At 35.3% G+C, this 6571-nt stretch overlaps 1 protein-coding gene across 5 annotated transcripts in view; it reads left to right on the forward strand.

The window, feature by feature from the left end:
* Nucleotides 1-6571, forward strand: part of LOC138740849 (atlastin-3-like) — a 46564-nt gene that overhangs the window by 4184 nt on the left and 35809 nt on the right. For 4 of the 5 annotated variants that reach the window (XM_069894061.1, XM_069894060.1, XM_069894059.1 and 1 more), the window contains exon 2: nt 6255-6364. The gene's annotated coding sequence lies outside the window, so the exon portion shown is untranslated. The remainder of the gene's footprint in view (nt 1-6254; nt 6365-6571) is intronic. The other variant, XM_069894062.1, reaches the window with a different exon arrangement.

Raw genomic sequence — 6571 nt, forward strand, 5'->3', positions numbered from 1 at the left:
GCCCAAGGAGGATCTGCAGGCGTTGTCAGCTGAGCTGGTCTATGACGCTCCACTGGCACTTCCTGGTGAGTTCATCAGTGCACCTCACAACCCCCAGCGGTCGCCGCACGAGCTGCTTCCCCACCTCCGGGCCCGCTTGGACTTCTCCGCACCCCCACCGCCGCCCAGACACGGCACATGGCCATCTCACATCCCTAGGGAGCTGCTTTTCGCAGAGTACATTTTAATTTGCCATGGCCCACCCACGGCACCTCTGCAGAGACCTTACAGGGGGCTGTACAAGGTTGTCCAGCGTTCAGGGTCGATGTTCACGCTGGACATCGGCGGCAGGTGAGAACTGTTTACTGTGGACAGGCTGAAGCCAGTGCACCTCGACCACATCGAACCAGTGATTGTGGCCCAGCCCAAGAAGCGAGGCTACCCAGCTAAAAAGGACATTGGCGCCGGTCCTGGGGTGTGGGGGCTGTGTGGCGGCACACCACGAGGTAAGCGAACCGGCCCTGCTTGTAATCCTTGCGGTGGGGTAGCCAGCCAAAATGGCGCTGTCAGAGGTTTCCCCTTCTTCTCAGCACAGGGCTCAGAAGCCCATGCTGGGGGATCATGTGATGCCCGGGTCACGTCAGCGCCCCCCAGTGCAGTTCTCAGCTAGGCTGGGAGTACAAGTCCAGCCCAGCAGCCTGCAATAAATCAGTTCTGCTCACTGAGCTCAACCCGTCTGGTTGTGTGTTCTTTCAGAAGCAGTATAGCTGCCACTACACTGTCAATTTAATGCCAATGACCAAAGCCTGTGTGTTATTTTGATTAAAATCTTCCACTTTCAAACCAGGATTTCCACATTGATCAAAACCAGTACTTAAATTTTAAACTCAACCTAGATTTTAAAGTCATCCATTTCAGTCAATGACCCAAGCTTGTGTTTTAAATTGGAATCAGAATTTATTGTCATAACATATAGATCGAGATTAAGCTCCATGCTACTTAAAAGACAGGAATTTGGACAATTTATTGAACGCCAAATTAAAATGAACTTTGAAATAAATATGGAATCAGTAAAAGACAAATTTACATTATAGGATGCAATGAAAGCCTTCATTAGAGGGCAGAATATAAGTTATGTAACTAAGATGAAAAAGGACTACAATCGGGAAATAGAACAGTTGGAAAGGGAAATAGTAAGTACAGAAAAAGAACTAGCAACAAGGGAAGATACAACAAAAAGAAGAGAATTGGCGGACAAAAAAATAAAATAGGAAACATTACAAATGTATAAGGTGGAGAAGAACATAATGAAAATAAAGCAGAAGTATTACAAACTAGGAGAAAAAACACACAAAATATTAGCCTGTCAACTTCAAACAGAACAAGCTAAAAGAACTGTATTGGCATCAAGGAAAAAAAGACAAATTACATAAAACCCAACAGAGTTTAATGAAGACTTTAAAGAATTCTATGAACAATTATACCGAACTGAGAACGAAGGGAAAGAAGACAAAATAGATGAGCTTTTAGCTAAAATTGAACTAGCGAAATTGCAAGAGGAGCAAAACAAATTGATAAAACCATTTGAAATAGAGAAAATACAAGATATATTAAAAAAGCTGCCAAACAATAAAATGCCTGGAGAGGATGAACTCCCAATAGAATTCTATAAAACATTTAAAGAATTATTAATTCCTCCTCTCCTGGAAGTAATGAACCAGATAAAAGAAACGCAAAACTTGACAGATTCATATAAAACAGCAATAATTACAGTAATACCAAAGACGGGGAAAGATCCACTTACACCAGCATCATATAGACCAATATCTCTACTTAATTCAGATTATAAGATAATAGCAAAACTATTAGCAATCAGATTTGTCGACTGTGCACCAAAAATAGTAAAACTAGATCAAACTGGATTTATTAAGAAAAGACCAACAACAGACAATGTCTGTAAGTTCATTAACTTAATCCATGAAGTACAAGGAAATAAGATACCAACAGTCGTTGTTGCTTTAGACGCAGAGAAAGCCTTTGACAGGATAGAATGGAATTATTTATTCAAAATATTACAGAGGTTTAACCTACTAGAAAAATATATTAATTGGATTAAAGCATTATATAAGGGACCATTGGTGAAGGTGACAGTAAATGAATATATATCGAAGCAATTTAAATTAAGTAGGTCAACTAGGCAAAAGAACCATTGGCAGAACTGATAAGAACAGAAAATAAAATAAAAGGGATAAAAATAAAGGAGAAGGAGTATAAAATCAGTTTATTTGCAGGTGTCATCGTAGTATACCTAACCGAACCAGAAATATCATTAAAAGAATTACATAAGAAATTGAAAGAATATGGAGAAAGATCAACGCAAATAAATGTGAAGCGATGCCAATGAGTAATGCGGATTATACAGAATTTTAAAAAGAATCACCATTTAAATGGCAAACACAAGCAATCCGATACCTAGGTATTAGATTAGATAAAAATTTAGGCCATCTATACAAATTAAATTATCAGCCATTAATGAAGAATTTACAGAATGACTTAGAACATTGGAAAGAATTGCCACTAACATTGATAGGGAGGGCAAATTGCATTAAAATGAATGACTTCCCAAGGTTACAATACCTATTTCAATCATTACCAATTCCCTTAACAGAGAAATTCTTCAATGAATTAAAGAGAATAATAAGGAAATTTTTATGGAAAGGGGGGAAACCAAGGATAGCGCTAGATAAATTAACAGAGTGGTACAAACAAGGTAGTGCAGCTACCAAACTTTAAAAATTATTATAGAGAAGCACAATTAAGGTATCTATCAGATTTTTTTATCAGACAAGGGAAAAACCAGATTGGACCAAGAAAGAGAGAGATAAAATAGGGTAGAAGGTACCAGAACATATACTTTATGAGTGGGATGAAAAACTGGTGCAATATAAAAGTTCACCAGTACTGCACCATTTACTCAACTTATGGAAGAAGATTCACGTAGAAAGGAAAAAAAAATGACCAACTACCAAAATTATTATTGACGCAAAATCAACTAATCCCTTTCACAATAGATAACCTTTCCTTTAGAGAATGGGAAAGAAAAGGAATTAAAAGAATAGAAAATTGTTTTTTGGGAAATAATTTATTAATATTTGAACAAATGAAGTACAAATATGGAATAACTCATGGTACAATGTTTGCATACCACCAACTGAAAACCTACTTAAAGGACAAATTGGGAAGCAGACTGAGGTTACCAGAAGTAAGCAGCTTTGAATATGTGATTACAGACACAATGATAATTAAAAGATTTTTAACAAACATATACATCAAGCTGCAAGAGAAAGAAAATTATGAAATAGGCTATAAACCCAAACAAAAGTGGGAAAAAGATTTAAACATAAAGATAAAAAATGAAATATGGGAAAACTTATGCTCTGGAACTATGAAAAATATAATAAATACGAGGTTATGCATGATACAATATAATTGTTTACACAGGCTATATATCATGCCTCAAAAGTTAAAAGAATGGGATGCAACATTATCAGATGGATGTTTTCGCTGTAAGAAGGAAACGGGAACAACAGTACATGCAATTTGGGCATGTGAGAAAGTGAAAATGTTTTGGGAAAATCTAAATCAGATATTAAATAAAATCACAAAAAATCCAGAGATCTTCTAAGTAATATAAGAAGTAAGGAATTAGGCCTCAAATTGGATAAAGTGCAAAAAAGATTTATTATGATAGTCTTAGCAGTAGCAAAAAAATGTATAATGTCAACTTGGAAAATGGAAGAGAACCTGAGAATACAGCAATGGTACATGGAAATGAATAAATGTATTCCATTGGAAAAATAACATATAATTTAAAAAATAAAGTCACATTATTTGAACAAATTTGGGAGCCGTACATGGAACATAACAGAGAGGGCTTGCCTTGGACCTCCACCCCTAAAATGATAAGAAGACAAAATGACTTGATCCAATGTGTAAAAATAAGATGACACAATTTTCTTGTTTATTTTCATTGTGTGATGACATTTTTTAATGGGTTTATTGTATTGTATATGTTGAACGTTTAATGGGTTTGGATGGGGGTAGGAAGGAGGGAGGGAAGGGAGGGGGAAAAAAGGGGAGATAATGACACTGTGTATATTCAAGAGGGAAATGTTTGTGTGTATTTTGGTTGATATGGTTCATTATGTGAAAAATAAAAAATTCTATAAATAAAAAAAATTATTGTTGTGAACACGTGTCCTGAAATTCATTGCTTTGCTGCAGCATTTACACATGCAAAATAATTGCATAAATTACATTTTTTTAAAATTAGATAGATTTCAGATTTATTGTCAGAGTACATACATGACATCACCTAAAACCTTGAGATTCATTTTTTTCTGAGGTGCGGCAAAATTACCATAAATTGGTAGGGCAAAAAATAAACTGTATACAGTGAGAACATCAAACTGCTTCTCTGAACTCACGTTCCACCTTAAGCAATCCCTATACCATAGGTGGTCTATTAGTAAGGGATTCTATTTTTTAAATAATTTTTTTATTTTTCACAATGTGAACCATAACAACCAAAGTATATACAAACGTTTCTCATTAAATATACACAATGGCATTTTCCCCTTTTTCCCTCTACCTTCTCTCCCTCCTTCCCTCCCCCCTCCAAAACCAATAAATATTCAACATATACAATACAATAAAACCATTAAACAATGTCATCACACAAAAGAAAAACAAACCAGAAAAATGTGTCATCTACTTTTATACACTAAATCAAATAGTTTTGTCTTCTTATCATTTTAGGGGATGGAGGTCGTAGGCAAGCTCTCTCTGTTGTGTTCCATCTATGGTTCCCAAATTTGTTCAAGTAATGTGACTTTATTTTTTAAATTATGTTATTTTTTCCAATGGAATACATTTATTCATTTCCATGTACCGTTGCTGTATTCTCAGGCTCTCTTCCATTTTCCAAGTTGACATTATACATTGTTTTTGCTACTGCTAAGGCTTAAGGCTATCATAATAAATCATTTTTGCGCTTTATCCAATTTGAGGCCTATTTCTTTATTTCTTAAAAGGAAGATCTCTGGATTTTTTGGTATGTTATTTTTTGTGATTTTATTTATTATCTGATTTAGTTCTTCCCAAAATGTATTCACTTTCTTACATCCACAATTTGCATATATTGTTGTTCCCATTTCATTTTTACAGCGAAAACATCTATCTGATAATGTTGGATCCCATTCTTTTAATTTTTGACGAGTGATATATAACGTGTGTAACCAATTATACTGTATCATGCGTAACCTTGTGTTTATTATATTCTTCATAGTTTCAGAACATAACTTTTCCCATATTTCATTCTTTATCTTTATGTTTAAATCCCACTTTTGTTTAGGTTTATAGCTTATTTCCTCATTTTCCTTACCTTGCAGCTTAATGTACATATTTGTTATAAATCTTTTAATTATCATTGTATCTGTAATCACATATTCAAAGCTGCTTCCTTCTGGTAATCTCAGTCTGTTTCCCAATTTATCCTTTAAATAAGCTTTCAGTTGATGGTATGCAAACAGTGTACTGTGAGTTATTCTATATTTATCCTTCAACTGTTCAAATGTTAATAAATTATTTCCCAAAAAAACAATTTTCTATTCTTTTGATTCCTTTTCTCTCCCATTCTCTAAAGGAAAGGTCATCTATTGTAAAAGGAATTAGTGGGTTTTGCGTCAATAACAATTTTGGTATTTGGTAATTCGTTTTTTTTTCCTTTCTACGTGGATCTTCTTCCATATATTAAGTAAATGATGCAATGCTGATGAGCTTTTATATTGCACCAGCTTTTCATCCCACTTATAAAATATATGTTCCAGTATTAGTAAGGGATTGCTTAAGGTGGAGTGTAAGTGGGAAGGGAAGGGTGAGAACCAATTGTTACTGAAATATTTTAGTTGAGAAAAATTGTCATTGGCCCATTTCCTTTGGAGTATGAAACCGTGCACAATTAGGGATAATTAAACCAATGGTTTTCAAACTTTTTATTCCTACTCGTAGACCACCTTAAGTAATCCCTTACTAATCACAGAGCACCTATATGGCATAGGGATGATGTAAAGTGGTATGTGAGTGGAAAGAAAAAGTCTGAAAACCACTGGTGTAGATCAACAAAAAAGCCAGCATAGAATGATGGGCTGAAGCTTCTGTTTCTGTGCTGTCCAATTCCGCATTTCTGCACATAATGGTTTCATGTTTACTTGCAGGTTTTCTGGCAAAATAGATTTTTACTGTAAGCTGAGCCATCTGCGAGGTGAATCAGCAGAGCTGGATTTGCAGAATCTCCTATCGGCCGCGAGTGTTGGAGGTCAGACAGGTCTGGAGTTTACCTTCTGTTACAAGCCCAGAGGACCCATAAACCCAGCAGCAATAGATATTCACCAAGACAAATGGTTTCTTAAAGAACAGTTGCTTTTAATTATCTTTAAACATGAAAACAGAATTACACTTTAACTTATCACTATTGAATTACTTTACCTAACTTAACCCCCTTCTCATACTAAGCACGTGTATGTAATGTGTG

Source organism: Narcine bancroftii, chromosome 8 (assembly GCF_036971445.1).
Source record: "Narcine bancroftii isolate sNarBan1 chromosome 8, sNarBan1.hap1, whole genome shotgun sequence".
Taxonomy (NCBI): domain Eukaryota; kingdom Metazoa; phylum Chordata; class Chondrichthyes; order Torpediniformes; family Narcinidae; genus Narcine; species Narcine bancroftii.